Genomic DNA, 17,922 nt, shown 5'->3' on the forward strand with positions numbered 1-17,922 from the left:
TTTTTTTAAAACAACCTTTTTATTATGTTCATTGCCCGAATTAGTGGTGGAAAAAAGTTAAAATAGACACGCAATTAAGTTTAGGGCGAATTACCGTTTACGCCTGAGGTTTGGTTAAAGTATGAATTGATCTTATACTTTCAAAAGTAATAAAAAATCCTTCAGATTTAGTTAAAGTAAAAAAAAAAAAACCGTTGACGGGTCGATGATAGTAATCAATCCGTAAAAATAAGAAAAAGATTTATATATTTTTATGTTTTAGCGAAAAAAAAGATTATCTAAAGTAACTAAAAATTAATTAAAGTAAAAAATTATTATAATTTGAGAGAGTCATTTCACTAATCGATTGTATAAATTCTAAACCCATAGAGTCAGAATATCTTTAATTATAAATTCTTTACTGAAATATATCTATTACAAAAATCCGTTCTCCTTATCTTATGCTCCAAACCATAATTAGTCGTTCTCCTTATCTTATGCTCCCAACTAGACTCCTCTTTCCTATGTTTTATTTTTTAAACTGTAAAAAGTAATCGATCAATAGAATGACTTTCAAATTGTAATAATTTTTTACTTTAGTTAATTTTCAACTGCTTCATAAATTGTTTTACATTTTTCCCGTTGAAATGCAAGGATATATATGTCTTTTTTTTAATCTTGATTGACTACTATCGTCGACCAGTCAAGGAACTTTTTTATTACTTTAACTAAACCATAAAGATCATTTCGTACTTTAACCAAACTTCAGGGGGTAAAATGTAATTCACCCTTGAGTTTAAATAAACAACCTTTATATTAATTTTTTACAAACATAATTAAAATTATTTTTAAATATTTAAAATCACCAAAAAATTAATATAGCAAACATTAACTAGCTCCTATGAATGCAGTGCATATTAGTTGGCTGCTACGATATTGTAGTTGTCAATTAATTACTTTAAATCAAAAAATTTTATAATAATTTTAATTTAGAATAAATAATATTAAGTAAGTATGTAACATATATATATATATATATATATATATATATATATATATATATATATATATATATATATATAAAAGTTGGCTGCTACAATATTGTAGTTATCAATTAATTACTTTAAATAAAAATTTTTTATAATAATTTAAATTTAGAATAAATAATATTAAGTAAATAGAAGGTTCGATATTTTTAATTAGTTAGATATTTTTAAAAATGCTACAGCATAGATGGATAATAATGATCATTTATTTTAAAAAATATGGCCATATTTGCGAGACGGGGAAAAACTTAAAAGAAAATTCTTATCCTATAAAAGTAGTCCGACTCTCATAAATAAAAATATGTGATATAATATTTGAAATCTTAATTTATAGAATAATCTTCTTGAGCATCGGACTGAACTTCCTTATCTATCATTTAATTCATTCTCTTTGAGAATTCTTCCTCGTAGGACGGAATTCTTGCCAGTTGCCACCCTCCTAAGTGTCCATAATAGCATTGACATACCGGTAAGTCGAACTCTGTTATGATGTAGTGTATTATATATACAGACTACAGTACATGAGAACGGAGTTTGACTTATTAGTATGGCACTACTATTATGGATAGTTAGAAGGGTGGCAAGAATTTCGTCAGGAAGAATTCTCAAAGAGAATAAAATATTATAATATTAAAGCTAAAAGCTAATAAATTTAAAAAATAAAAATAAAAATAAATTACTTGCTCATATTAGCATTGTGACATAAATAATATATTATCCGATTAATAGTCAGATGCCTATTCTATCGGGTGTTTATCCTTTTTCATTTACTATTTAATTGTCTATAATTAATAACTATCTATGATTTATTAGATGAATGAATACTAAAAAAAAAGTTATTTTAAAATTTTTTATATCTATTTCTGTAACTCAATCTTTAAATTAAAAAAAAAGTAAAATTTTATTGATACGTTTAAAAAAACTATTGATGTCAAAGCGTAACATATATATATATATATATATATATATATATATATATATATATATATATATATATATATATATATATATATATATATATTTGTTTATTTTTTAAAGTTATTGACATAATTAAATTTCATTTTAGAATTTAGACATGAAATTATAATATTAGGTACAAATTTAAAATCAAAATTAAATGTTTTGAGATAATCACCTTATGTGCGACGTAAGAAGTGAGGACTAACCTTTTAGCAGCTACTGATATAACAATGATATTTTAAAAAGTTATAATTTTGATAATTAAAGACACCCTTTTGATTTTATGAGATAAATTGAATCATAATGATTAATTCATATAATATCCCCATTGTATATAGACATAGTACTTTATATATAATATTTTTATAAAATTAAATTAAAAGTAATTTAATTCTATATATTATAGTAACTAACCTTTTAGCGACTACTTCCTGACTGATATAACATTGATATTTTAAAAAGTTATAATTTTGATAATTAAAGACATCCTTTTGTATTTTATGATTTTATGAGATAAATTGAAACATAATTATTAATTCATATAATATCTCCATTGCGATGGATAATAGCTGCGTAGGCTTAACATTCCGAGTGCTGATCCTCTTGTCGTTTTTCCTTTAGTTTTTTCTTGATCCGTTCTCTAGATTTTAGTTAGAATTTGAACATAATTTACTATGATTTTTTTTTTAAATTTATATTTTTATTTAAATTGTAGTTTGAATCGAAATTGAAGATCAAAAGTCGCCTAGAGACTACTCCTGACTCGGCACTCTACAGTCCGCTTGTCCGTCCGCCCGTCTATAGTTGACGGCCTCGAGATGATCTTCGACCGTCTATCCTAACTAAATTATAATACGAAGAAAAATATAAATCCAGAAAAAATTTATAGTAATTACAGCCGAATTCAAGTTAAAATCCCATTACAATTACAGAACGGAACAAGAGGATGAAAAACGGTTGAGGATTCGAACCCTACCATTTTAACTCTGTTGGTAAATGGTGGACCCATCCAAATGGTTCTTTATATAGGACGGCTAAAATGAGATAAATTACTAAGGCGCGATTCAATTTACACCGGCAGGTACACTCCAATCATGATTTTAGTTCATTTATCTTTTATTTCTAAACGGCGTATATAATGTATTTTAGCTAGAACATTCATTCTACAGTTTGTTTTTCTCTCTAATTCGTCGATAAAGAAGCATGATAACTAATCAATTACTAATCCTATATATATTTTTAATGTTACGTTGATGACAACGTGATGCGGGAGCATTCGGCAATACGATGAATTTATATTTATTTGATACGATATATTCTCCTTTTGAACTATGATGAGAAGAAAATAAGGTTACTAACCTCCTTTTTAGATTTTGAAGAAGAGCGATTGAAGTTACCTACAAGAAAGATGATTAACTTGTGGTCTTCTGACATTATTACACTCTATTCGGAGTTCAGACGAGACAGAATAAGATAACTGGGTATCAAAACTCCAAATATGATCTTTTAACTTTTTTCTTTTATTTGTCTTAAATTTTTAGGATTCATTTTTTTTCTGAAAGTTAGTTTGCACGACTAATTTAATGAAGGATCATAAAGACACTAGAGGGATGATGAATAGCGTTCGTCGTTTTTTTTTAAATCACGAGAATATGTAATGGAAAAGGGAAAGCAAATAAAACAAGCGCTAACACAAGTAGTTTTACTTGATTTGGAGCCTTCAACGACTCCTACTATAAGACCTGCACTCACTGAGTGCTTTCGTTGGGCAATCACTATAATTATGAATGATAGATACAGAAATTAAGTACAAAATGTAGAAAATAAAAGTATATTGACAATACAAAAATGGAAGACTCGAGCGTAGCTTGTCGGAGTAGCTTTTTGATATCCCGGAGATCTTTTCATAGCAACGCGTGAGTATGTAAGTCATAGGAATTAGTGTTTTGAAGCTTCTTATATAGGTTGTTCTGGGCACCTGGAGCTCCTTTCCGGGCACCTAGAGTGTGCTGACGTGACTACACCTTGTCGAAAGTTTATCCCATAAATTTTTTCCACCTTTGGACGTCCGGACCTGTCTGAGCACCTAGATCATGACGTGTGTCGGCCAAACAGCGATAGCCACCTCAGCTAGTCACCTCCTATCACACCCACCTTATCCGAGCATCTGGAGCAACTCCAGTTGCCCAAAGGTTCGGGTGTTTGGACAAGGTCCGGGCGCTTGGATAAGGTCCAGGCGCCTGGACAGCCTTCTTCCAGCCTTTTCCCTACATCAAAGTGTTAGTAAAAATACCCTGTAACACAGAGTTGGGGCAGTATAAAATAAACAGAATGATTATTAATTAGATCATGTCTTTCCAATATCAGGATTTAGTCATGGTCTAAACTTAGACTTCTAAAATGACTCTAAGTTGGACCAGCGCCTATAGCCCCTAACTGGAACTCACCCTCACTAGTACTATCTCCTCCAGTATTTACCTCACTTATTATTGCAGACTTACTTGACTCTTTAATTCATTAGGTCTTCCTGCCAGATGCCCCATCTGGCTTCAACCAGTTGTTAGGTTCTACAAACCCAATTGGACTTCTTACCAAATATCATGTCACTCTTTGACCTATTTGAACTTCGTGCCAGTTTTCAAATCCTCCAGACCTAAATGGAATTCAACCTAGTGTCAGGTCCTTATCTTTTAGTCTTGCATATTTAGTAAAAAAGTTAGACAAACAACACATCTAACTTTAATCTATTTGTCATACATCAAAACCTGATTATTAGTTCAATCTGCACCAACATTTATGTCCTTTAATACAGCTATGTTCCCCTTCGAGCTATGACAACGAGAAGAAAACGAGGCTACCAACCTCCTTTTTGGGTCTTGAAGAAGGACAATCGACTTTACTTACAAGGAAAATGATTAGCTCGTGGTCTCCTGATATAATTGCACTATATTCGAAATCCAGACGAGATGGAATCGGTTAACTGAGTCATCAAAACTCTAGATTTGATCTTTTAACTTTTTCTTTTATTTGTTTAAAATTTTTAATATTAATTTTCTTTTCTAAAAGTTAGTTTAGGTTTTATATCCTTGTTTAACATTACTTTTCTTTTACTTTTCCTTTTTTTTGTTACGACTTTTTCTTATTCTTAGGCTATTTATAGATGAGTTAGGGTTCTTGTAAAAAGATGTTGATGTGATGTTGAGTTTGATTTTGATCTGAATAAATAAATTATTTCCATTTAAACCTAGAGGCAACTCCTCTTTGTTTACAAATTATTTCCTATGTCTTTAATTTCTAACTAGAATATCGCGTTCGGAGTTTCTTCCCTTGTGTTAGTTGGTATTAGAGCCTTAAATCCCTAGATGATCATCATGGTCATGATCATGGTCATGAAAGACAGGTTCCAATTGAAGAAGTCTCACCCTAGGATCGAAGCGTATCCTATGAGCTCATCGAAGATCTACAGAGACAAGTCACAGAGTTATCCAAGTGTCTAGCGGCATAAGATCTTAAAGATCGTGAGGTATGTGGTCGAGATCATAACAGACATGTTTCGACTAAGTCTCACATTGTGATCGTAGTTCCCGAGATTTTAAAGGTCGTAAGTTATTTTATTTTTATTTGAATAAAATTTTTCTTGAGAAAGATATAGTCGACAAGATTGAAATTGTCGGTGATCCAATTTACAACGAAGATGAGACCGAGTCAACTAGCGAGCCAATATATGTCGAGCACTTGAGAACTTTTGATCTTGAACACACTACCACGAACTCGAGTTCTTTTCAACTTGGGGCGTCTAATGCAAGAGTGTCACGCCCCGGGGGAGTCCATGCCAGAAGAAATTTCGACAGCATCTCCCCTGTACGGGTGACAATCTGGAACTTACTACAATGCCCTCAGGGCTACATATACCTCGGCCAACACGACCGGAACAATAACAATAAATAATAATGCAAACACCCACGCAGTTTAATAGTAAAACTAATCTAAAGCAATGATAAGGAGAAACCATCTCAAAAATCCTACTCAACTACACCCATAAAGCTCAAATCACAATATCCTATTTAACTACACCCATAAAACACAAATAACAACGAACTCACCTCTTCTGCTATCCATGCAGGCATGTAGCAAAAAAACATCCAAATAAAACTCATCGGCAATAAAGATAACACAATATCCATATGTCAGAAACCAGAACAAATCTAGATAGTAATAAGAAAGCCAAAAGATAAAACACACATCCTCGCAATCTGCAGGAGACTAGCGACTGGAACTCCCCCAGACAACCTCAACCTGAAAATAGTAAATATCCACGGGGTGAGTCAACTCCTAGCGGGTAACTACTGATATGCATAATAAAGAAAATAACAAATAACACTAATCATGCGTACAGTCTCCTGATATAAGAAGGATAAATGCAAACTGAAATAAATAGGAGAACAACTGTACTGTGTATGGATAATAACCCGAGAGGTATAGAAATCCTGTATGCATGTCAAACAAATACATCCATCCAATATGCAGCATATAAGTGCAGCAAACACAAACAATAAATGCATCAATGCGTATGATGCCAATGACATATCCTGATCACCCCTACTGCCAGTCAGCCGTCTCACACACTATGGTGAGACCGAGTGGGTAGGGCTGTGACAATCGTGCACTCTGCCATCACTACTCCTGATGAGTAACCGAGTAGACGGGATGCTGTCGGAGTACACCTATCCTCCTACCCCAAATCATAAGTGGGAGAGCGCAATGCTCTCATCTCCCTGAGCAAGTCCAGAGGAGGGATCACTGTCGGCTACCACGTTGCGTCACACTACCCATGAACGGACTAATGGAGCCAAATAGAGCAAAACTGTTTGCCGACTACCACGCTGCGTCTCCAGACCAGTGGAGCCTAACAAAGCAGAACTGTCTTCCGACTACCACGCTGAGTCACTGGACCAGCGGAGCCTAACAGCAGAACTACCACACACCTGACATACCACTAACTCATGAGTGGTGGTGTGTGCAGATCTATGTAACTGGCGATGTGTTCAACAATAATGGAGCCGATTATCGGACAGCATGCAATCATGTGAGATGGTGCATGATACTAAGCATGGGAATATCCTGAATCTATCCATCTCTACAAAATGTGTACGATAGGACAAATAAATCCAATCAATAATCTAGGTACACAGATCAGATAAGGTATAAAAACCTAGGTCTTGAACATAATAGAGCATGGTTATGTCACTACCCCTATAAGCATATATAATCAGGTGGGTACTAACATGAAATACATAACAAGTAAACAAAACAAGCATGTAACAGGTATCGGGTAGTGACCAACCGATGCAGATAAGAAACATAATCATTACTATTTGTTAAAAACACTAGTATGCATATCAAATAACATATCTAAAAGATAAGTCAAGGTACCCGCCTCCAATATAGATAGAGCTAATCAACCTCTATGTCGAAGTGCTCGTCCTGAATCAAAGTCCTGTGATAAATCGTACATGTAGTGCTTTATTTAGCTAAATTCAAATGAATTAAGTAGCTAAATAAAATGCTCAAACCTAATTAGGGAAAACCCTAATCAACATGATCATTCACCCTACCAAAATTAACACTCCTTGCTAACATAACTAGAAACCACCTACAAAATATTTTCAAATTCTTATGTCTTACCTCAAATCACAACCCTGTTTTAGAACAAGAAGCTGCTGGATGGAAGTGGCTGTAATATTAGGGATGTTCGTCGCTGGAAGGCGGTTGCTGGACCCAAGAACAACCCATAGCACAAAACTACCCTGCTGGAATCCTTTCCTCACAGCCGTGATCACTGATCCACTACCAAAAGATGGTTGCTGCCCGGATCCAGTGGCTGTAGCAAGGTGGGATTGCTCATCTACAACACAAATATCCTAAAAACACAAACAACACATTAACCTTTGAGCATAAGACTTGATCTTAATCCACCACTTCTAAACCATACAACTTACCTTTGTATTTCTCTGATTCCCCGTCGGAACAGTGCTGTTTGGCCAGGATTCAGGCCGAAACCCCAAATGTTGTTGTGGTGGTGAACTAGGGCATAGCGTGGAGGCGGTCGGCGCACAGGGCGGAAGCAAGGCAGCAATCGCTCCAGATCAGAGGCGCGAGGAGGAAGGGAAGAGGTGGAAATCGACCGGCTCCCCCCTCACTGCGACGGTTAGGGCAAAGAAGATTAGTCGGTGGCCGACGCTCGGGAGAAGAGAGGAGTCGGCGTCTGCGTCGGCAAGAGGAGAGGAGAGATGGCTCTCGTCACCGGCGAGAAAGGGGGTGAGGGCGTGCGCGCGAGGGAGATGAGGAGAGGATCGGGTTTGGGAGAGGATAAAGAGATCAAGAGAGAAGTAGTAGGAGGAGGACGATTTTGGGGAGAAGGAAACCGTCGAGTGAGGGCTCAGCACACGGGGAAGGAAACGAAGGAGAGAAAAGAAAATAAAAAAGAAAATTAAAAAGAAATATTTAAAGAAAAATCAAACATTTCCTCGTTAAAATGGGGTAGCCTAAATAGGCTTTCCCGGGTCCAGTTTTTATCCCCGTAAACTCGTCATACGAGCTTAGAAAAATTCTCAGAAAATTTCTAAAAATTTCAAAAAATTCTGTTATGGTGATTCGCCCATTTCCGGTATTTTACAAAGAGCATCCAATAGCACGACCAATTTATGTCTTTTGATATGACTATCTTCCCCTTTGAGCTATGACGAGAAGAAAATAAGGATATCAACCTCCATTTTGGGTCTTGAAGAAGGACGATTGGGGATACTTACAAGGAAGATTATTAGCTCATGGTCTCTTAACATAGTTGCACTCTATTCAGAGTCTAAATGAGACAAAATCGGCTAACTGGGTCGTCAAAATTGTAGATTTAGTCTTTTAACTTTTCTTTTATTTGTTTTAAATTTTTAGGATTAATTTTCTTTTCTAAAAGTTAGTTAAGATTTTATTTTTTTTAGGATGAGTTTTCTTTTACTTTTTCTTTTTCTATTGTGATTTCTTCTTATTTCTTAGGCTATTTAAAGAAGGGTTAGGACTCTTGTAAAAATATATTGAGTTCGGTTTTGATTTGAATAAATAAATTATTTTGTTTAAACCTAGAGGTGACTCCTCTTTGTTTATGAGTTATCTTCCTATGTCTTTCTCTGCAGACCTCTAATTCAAACATTATACCCCGAGTTTCTTCTCCTGCGATAGTTGGTATCAGAGTCTTAGATCTATGGATGATTATCGTTGTCATGACAGTGATAGTGAAAGATAGGTTCCGGCTGAGGAAATCTCACACTAGGATCGAAGCGTACCCTACGAGCTCATCGAAGATTTATAGAGACAAGTCACGGAGTTATCCCAGCGTCTAGAAGCGCAATATCTTGAAGATTGTGAGGTACATAGTCGAGATCATGACAGACAGGTTCCGACTGAGGAAGTCTTATACTGTGATCGTAGTGCCCGAGATCTTAAAGGTCGTAAGTTATTTTGATATTGAATTAATTGGTTTCGCTTAGACCATGTTACGTCTACATCTCTTTTTCTTTGCACTCTTGATTTTATAATAGGTTTAAACCTAATTTTGACTATTCCTTTTTTTGTGTTACTTCTCTCTTATTTTCTTGTTAATCCCTCTGCAACTTCACACCTCGAAATAATATACATATTCTGCTCGGCGTCAATTGGTATCATTGAAGTCTCATTTTATTTTATTTTAATTTTAATAAAATTTTTCTTGAGAAAGATATGGATGACAAGATCAAAATTGTTGATGATCCAATTTACAATAAAGATGAAAACTGAGTCAGCTAGCGAGCAAGTATATTTTGAGCACTTGAGGACTTTTGATCTTGAACACACTACCATGAACTCGAGGACAAATTCTTTTCAACCTGATGCGTCTGATGTAGGAGCATCCATCAACATGACCAACTTATGTCCTCCGATATGACTATGTTCCCCTTCAAGTTATAATGAGAAGGAAACAAGGCTACCAACCTCCCTTTTGAGTCTTGAAGAAGGATGATCGAGGCTACTTACAAGGAAGATGATTAGCTCGTGGTCTCTTGACATGGTTGCACTCTATTCGGAGTCTAGACGAAATAGAATCAACTAACTAGGTCATTAAAACTTTATATTTAGTCTTTTAATTTTTTTTTATTTTAAATTTTTAGGATTAATTTTCTTTTCTAAAAGTTAGTTTAGATTTTATCTCCTTTTTTAGCATTAGTTTTCTTTTATTTTTTTTCTTACAATTTTTTTTATTTCTTAAGCTATTTAAAAATGAGTCAGGGCTCTTGTAAAAACATGTTGGTGTCAAGTTTGGTTTTGATTTGAATAAAAAAATTTAATTTTGTTTAAACCTAGAGATGACTCCTCTTTATTTATGAATTATCTTCCTATGTCTTTCTCTGCAAACCTCTAATTTGAACGTCGAAGTTTCTTCCCTTGCGTCAGTTGGTATCAGAGCCTTAGATACATAGATGATCATCGTGTCATGGTCATGATCGTGAAGATAGGTTCTAGCTGAGGAAGTCTCATATCAAAATCTAAGAGAGTCACAAAATTATCCCAACGTCTAGCAGTGCAAGATCTTGAGGTACATGGTCAAGATCATGACAAACAGGTTCTAATTGAGGAAGTCTCACATTGTAATTAGAGCAATATTTTTAGAGCTGTCAGACGGGTCAACCCGTGGCGGAGCGGGTCGGCCCGTGGTGGGCCAACCATTTGGCGAGGCCCGGTGGGTTGACCCGTCAACTTAGCGGGTTGGGAAATTTCTAACCCAACCCAATCCAAGGCGGATTGCGCGGGCCAACCCGCGAGCCCATCAAATTTTATTAAAAAATTTTAAAAAATATTTCATATCTTTAACGTTTTACTTCGGAAAGGCTTCATCAATCAAATATATCTATAAACATGTATTTTAAATATAAATGAACACAAATGAGTACTTATGTGGGATAAAAGTACTATTTTTATTTCAAAATTATAATAAAGAAAGATAATAAATTGACATAAAACTTAGCTTACATGTGTTTCTCAACCCGTGGGCCAACCCAAGCTCGTCGCGGGCCGACTTGTGTGGGTCGCGGGCCTAGGCACATCAGCCCGTGGTGGGCTTGGGTTGATAAAATTTCAACCCAACCCGCTTAAATTGTTTGGCGGGGCGAGCCAACCCGATGAGCCCAACCCAAATTGACGGCTCTAATTATTTTCCCCCATCTTTATTTGATATCATGCTTCACTTAACAGTCCATCTTGTTCGAGAAGTTTGATTATGTGGAGTTGTTTACTTCAGAAGGATGTATCTATTTGAAAGATGCATGAAGGTGTTTAAGAGTTATGTAGGTAGTCGAAAACATCCTGAAGAATGCATTGTTCAAAGATATTTAGCAAAAGAAGAAATTGAGTTTTGTTCGGAATACCTTAATGACGTTGATCCTATTAGGGTCCCTCAATTAATTCAAGACCCAAAAGCAAATGTTTCTGGCTTCCAAGCATGCAACACACCAATTATAGTGCAACAAGTTGATCTGCAACAAGCAAAGTTGACTATGCAAGAAAATATGGAAGAAGTATCACCCTATATAATATAAGTGTATTGTATTATTTATAATTCTACATATGTAATAGAGATTATCTACTATCTCATACAAATTTATATATTAATAGTTGTATAGTGAACATAAAACTTTCTTGAAATCAATGTTTCCCAAAAAAGAGAAAGATGAAAGGTGGATACAAGATGCTCACAACAAGAGGTTTATTGACTGGTTTCATGAAGCAAAAGTGGATATTAGATTCATCAATTTATTAGTGTCATTTGCAGTGAACAATTTGTAACTACTATTTTTAATCACCATATTCAATTTGAATACATGTCAGGTGGCTGCTAAAATTGACAGTTGCAATTGCGGAATGACATCAACATTAACATAGTTGACCCATGTACCATGTGTACAAATCCTTAAGTATAATAGTTATGTAATAAAAAATAATTTATACCAAACAAAGGCGCGGGATGATGACAAAGTTTGCCAAAACAGTGGGGTTTCTTTAATTGCCAACACCATGCTTGTCTGTAGTTCTAAAGATAAGAATCTCTTGCTAGCTGAAGTGTCTTTCTATGGAGTGATTGAAGAAATATGAGAATTAGACTATCATCAAATTCACATTCCTTTTTTCAAGTGCGCGTCGGTTGCAAATGACAAAAGAATAATCAGCAATGATGAATGTGGCTTCACTTTGGTCAATTTGAACAAATGAGAACACAAGAATGATGAATTTGTGCTTGTAAGTCAAGTCAACCAAGTCTTTTATATTGATGACCCATTAAAAAAGGGAGTGGTCAATTGTGCTCCCAGATCCTAATAGATATTATGAGGGAGATGATGATTATTGGAGCAGTGTTCTTGACTCTCGACTAATTGATGATGTTGATCATCATTGCATTCCTGCTCATGAAAAATACTTTAGATCAGAAGTTGAGGGTGTCTGAGTCACAAAAAAGTAAAAAAAAAATAATGTTTTGCATTTTTATGTCATGTTTATGTTATGAACAAGAAAGGATGTTTTATGCACTTTAAAAAATTATGTTATGCAATTTTATGTCATGTCTATACTTGTGTTGTTATTTATTTATGTTTGTGTTATTGTAATTATATATGTCATGTTTATGTTACTGCTATTATAAATATTTATGTTATTGTACAAATTTTAACCTTAGTTTCATTTATATTCTTATACAAACAATACTCAATGGATCATAAAAAATAGGGAGTAGTAGTTGAAGAGACACATGAAGTAGCAGATGCGGAGCTACATGGAGTAGTCGATGCGGAGTTACATAGAGTTACTGATGGAGAAGAACGTTCTGTAGATGTGCAGTAGAACAAGCGAGGGCCTACATCAATGTGTAAACTCACTATAGTTGTAAGATGGGGAAAGAAAGCAAAGATTGATTATGATGACATGGGGCGGCCATTATACAATACAAATGGAAATGCATTGCAATTGTACATTGGCTCTATTGCTAGAACTATGGTGCCAACCAACATAAAGTCTTGGCTAGTGTTTCAAAAAATGTAAAATAAAAATGGTGGGAAGAGATCTCGAAAAGATTAATATATACATATAATCCCAAATCAAGTTGGCTTTTCAACTCTGTGTCATTGCCTTCTTTAATTCATTCTTGTCATATTAGTTGTATAATTATTCAGCTTGTATGTTGATTATTTTCTTATTCATGTTCAACTTCTCTATTAATAGTATCTGAGAATATTTTGTGTTGCAGAATGTGTTCGAATTAGCACCATAAAGTGAAACTGCTATGATGAATTCAACATCTCAAAAGTAGAGAGATTTCAAAAACAAACTCACTAAGCAAATTTGTTTGGCCAAATAAAGGCAATCCTGAAAAATTGAGTTCTCCACCGGGTCAATATCAGATCCCAAAAATAATTTGGAAAGTATTTATAGATGAGAGACTTCATCCATCATGGGAGGTGCGTACTCATATGAATATTGTCATGTTTCCTTTTATGTTCATCTTAAACATTAGAAAGATTGTATCTTTTGGACTCACTCTGAATGTTGAGTAACAATGATGTTCTTAGTTTTGGGATTTCAATTTATTGGGGTTGCATGAGATCTTGAGACTATGCACTAGGTGTACAAGTGCAAATCTCTGAAGTACCTCAAAGATAATTTTTCCCACTGAAATATATAGGAATAATTGCATGATCTTCCTAATTACTTGTTACCTCTATTGTGATTTCTTATAGGGATATCCTGCTCTTATTACAATTAACATAGCTATAAGTTATCCATATAAGAAACCCATATTATAAATCCAGTAGCTACAAGATGAAGTTAGATAAAGGAGCTGGGTTTTGCAATTGCTGATGAGTTGTTTATTGAGTTGTTTACTCATTTTCCTTTTGAGTAAAAGGAGCTTGGTTTTGCAATTTCTGATGACGAGGAGGAGCTACAAGAAAATGGAATAAACAAAAATATCCTGCCTCATTGTTGATGAGGGCAGACATTAGTTTGCCTACATTAATAATATCATTACCCACATCTTTAGACTGCTACAACATAAAGTTAAATAATATCCTACCTCATTGTTGATGATTGTCGCAACATTTTAGTATTCTTATCTTGCTCAAGAGACGAAGAAAATGCAGGATTAACATGAAGTGTTTCATGATTATTTTCATAATTGTGTTAATCTTTCGCTTTCAAGATTATTTCAATATTTTAGTATTTTTTTTATCTCGATTCATATATAATGGTGATCTTTTGCTTTCAAAATTATTTCCATACTTAATTCAAGAATATAATGATATATGTTATTCATGGAAAGCAAAAAGAACTGACAATATATTATAAATATCATCATCAATTGTCTCGTAAGGGTTGCATTGACTTAGAAGCTAAATTAGTAAGCTATGGAGCATTTTATTTGTCATTTTCAAACAAGTACTTAATATTATTTAACTGATCAATTTTGGAATTGTAGAGGGGGAAAAATTAATTAATGAAAATGAGGAAGGTGATAGATCAATGCTTTGACTTAAAGCCCATGAGGACAAATCTGGCAACATAACAAATATGAAGATAGCAGAAGTTGCTAAGAAAATTGTAAATATTTAATTTTATCTAATTTTCATATTATTTAGCTAAATAATATTGGAGTTTTTGGATTGATTTGTTACATCCTAATTGTAGGATGACTTGTTGGAAAAGAAGGTCAAAGGAGAGTTTAAATCTTATGAGATGAATGATGTGTTAACTGCCTTAAGCAATCGGGAACACTATGGATGTGTTAGAGGTGTAGGATGATGTGTAAAACCTCAACTCTACTTTAAAACTGCAAGGAGTAATAGGGAATCAATCGCAAAGGATTCGACTGACAACTTCAAAGAACAATTGGAGGAGAATAAGAGCTTGAAGGCTGAAGTAGAAAATTGAAGGCTCAACTTGCTCAGGTCATTAATGATCAAACTTATGAGGTTGTGATATCAAACAAGTCCTCAAACATTAACGACCCAAAATGAAGAGATGATGTGGAGGTTTATAAATGCGACACTTCAAACTTGGAGGTTTTATATTTCTCAATTTTATATCAAATTGATTTTATTTTATTTTTCAAATTCAGATATTTATATACAATTTCTTATTGTTCTTAAAGGGGGAAAAAATATAACTTGGTCGTGAAACAACGTGAAAATGTGATGGCGTACGACACAATACTATCAGAAGGAGGCCCAAATATATTGATTCATCATGTTCCACCTAGGGAAGGGAATTTCAAGATATATGTTAATCTTATCATAGATGAAGAAATAGAGCTTCCAATCCTAATTCGATCTGGACCAACAATCATCAATGTTGCTGTTAAAACAATTGTTACTTGGCCTAAAGAGTTGGTAATTTTACCAACGAAGAAGGTACTTTCAATTTCTATGAAAAGTTGGTATTTAAAAAATCTTAATTATCATTTGAATACTCATATGAATATTTTAAAATATTGTAGAAGAATGCGCAACCTCAATCATTTGCTCTTCAGATGTTCATAGTCAGCAGGACAAGTGCAAGGAAATTGAAAGAACATTGCCGATGACATGCAAGTATATCTATTTATATGTTGTTAGATTGATGTCTGAAGATGAGTGCATACACATAGAATTTGATGAAGCTATGTCTAGATGTCCTAAAAGTATATGGTTGCTAAGAGAAGATATCTTGTGCTCTATGGAGATGAAAAAGATAGGTGATAGGAAAATTTTAGTTTACATGGGGTATATTACGTCATAAATACAATATTTGTTCAAATACTATGCTTTGCTCATAATATTTGTTCACATGTTTTTGCTTTCGTTTACATAGGGAATATTTAGATTTACCATTAGTTTGTCATTACCTTGCAATTACCTTTACAAATACTTGAAGAATTAAATAAAGCTGAGTATGTCTCATTTATAGATCTTGGTCATATACCTACATGCGATGTGGGCAAAGAAGGCATCAAATTGTCACAACATATTGCTGCTCAGTAGAGAGCATCGAACAGAGATAGCATCCGTTTCATCCCATACAACATTGGATAAGATTTTAATTATTTATCAATTTCTACTACATACTAGTCAATGTTATATTTTCATTTGTAAAAGTATCATTGGATCGTGACTATAATTAATGAAGATAAGAATGAATATGATATATTTATTGGATTCTTTGAGTAATATGAACTAAGATCATGCTTAGCAAGCTATTGTGACCAAGTAGGTAGTAGATTATGTTGATTGTGAATGCATTCAATTTATTAGAAGTTGAAAAATAATTTTCTATTTTTTACAATATAGTGGGGTCAAGATATACAATGCATTAAGAGATATTTCAAAATGACCAAGTTTTAAACAATTAAAGGTATGTATTGTGACTATGTATTTAGACATCAATTAATAATTCTTATTATTTGAATTGTGACTTATTGCATGACATTTTCAATTTTATTAGGGTAATCTAAAATAAAATGATGGTGTTGAATGTGGATATTGTATAATGAGATACATGAAAGAGACAGTCTTGGATGAGTATCCACAATATGAGATGAAGGTGAATTTCTTCTTTATGAAATATTAAGTCATTTTGCATTGATCCTCAAACTTCTGTTAATGTTTCAGTTTGTAACATCAAAAAACAAATAGTATTACAATCAATCTCAGTATGATGAAATCAAAAGTGAACGGAGCGAATTTGTCTACTTCTATTGATCCCGTCCAAAATCGGTAAAGACGGCGGGCTGGGAATGTGGCGCTCTCCCTGACCCGATGAAGATTTTTCGTGATCTACAAAATAGGGAATGTCAATGCCAGGCTGGGAAGGAGTTCCCAGCGTTGGCCTTCTGACGCTCAAGTCAGTTTTCGACGATATGTAAACTAGCAGAAATAATAGCATAAGCGTGTAGAAACAAAGTTGCACATACCTCTCCCTGTAGATGGGAACCACCTTTTATAGCGTCACTATAGTATTCGTGCATGCATCCCCAAGCGTAGATATATTTTCCTAGGTGTCCTTAGAAAATATAAATAAAAAAGTATCCCTGACACCATTCCTTAAGTAGCCATACAGTTCTTTGATGTGACAACCTGGAAGCTTCAAAAGTCGATTGCTTGCTAGACATTCCTTGCTGTCAGTGGCACAAACTCCTAAAAGGATATGACAAGATATTTGGTAGGGTCATGTGTAGTCGGTCGGAGTTCGCTTGGTTGGGCTATAGAAGTATCCTTAGGGCATGTAGACCCATCTCTTTCCTTGCTTCCTGGCCCTTATCGGTTATCCCCCTTTGACCGGATGTGAAGCCTGGTAGGCGAGAATGCCTGTTGCTTAGCTCTCTTTGTTATTGGAGGACAATTTTATCCTACCGGGGAGAGCCCGACGTACTTGTCTCCTGAGCTAGTACCATCTGCTCGGCAGTGCCCGGTCCGCTTGATAGACTTGGCTACCCCGCTTGACTTTGTCTTCCATGTCAGCCGGTCTTTCTTACTTTGACCTATCTTTGTTGGGACCTCCCATCATTATTGGATCACAAGCCTCTCTTTCAAGTTTAGTTGAAGGAGGTTGCAAGTCTGACTGACTAGACCATTAGTATGTTCCTATGCCTCTCTCCCTGATCAGGCGCTCGACCACCTAGGGTCTCCAATAGACTTTGCTAACGTCCTTATACTGTTTTATAGCCGTCGTTCGACTGTTGATGGCGAAAACATTTGATTTTATAGCCACCGTTCAACTGTTGATAACGAAGACATTCGATTTTATAGCCGCCGTTTGGCTTTTATAGCCGACATTCGATACTTAGCCAATTTTCTTACTCTTTGCTGAGCTCTGCTTCCGACTACAGTGCTTC

Source organism: Zingiber officinale, chromosome 9A (genome assembly GCF_018446385.1).
Source record: "Zingiber officinale cultivar Zhangliang chromosome 9A, Zo_v1.1, whole genome shotgun sequence".
Taxonomy (NCBI): Eukaryota; Viridiplantae; Streptophyta; class Magnoliopsida; order Zingiberales; family Zingiberaceae; genus Zingiber; species Zingiber officinale.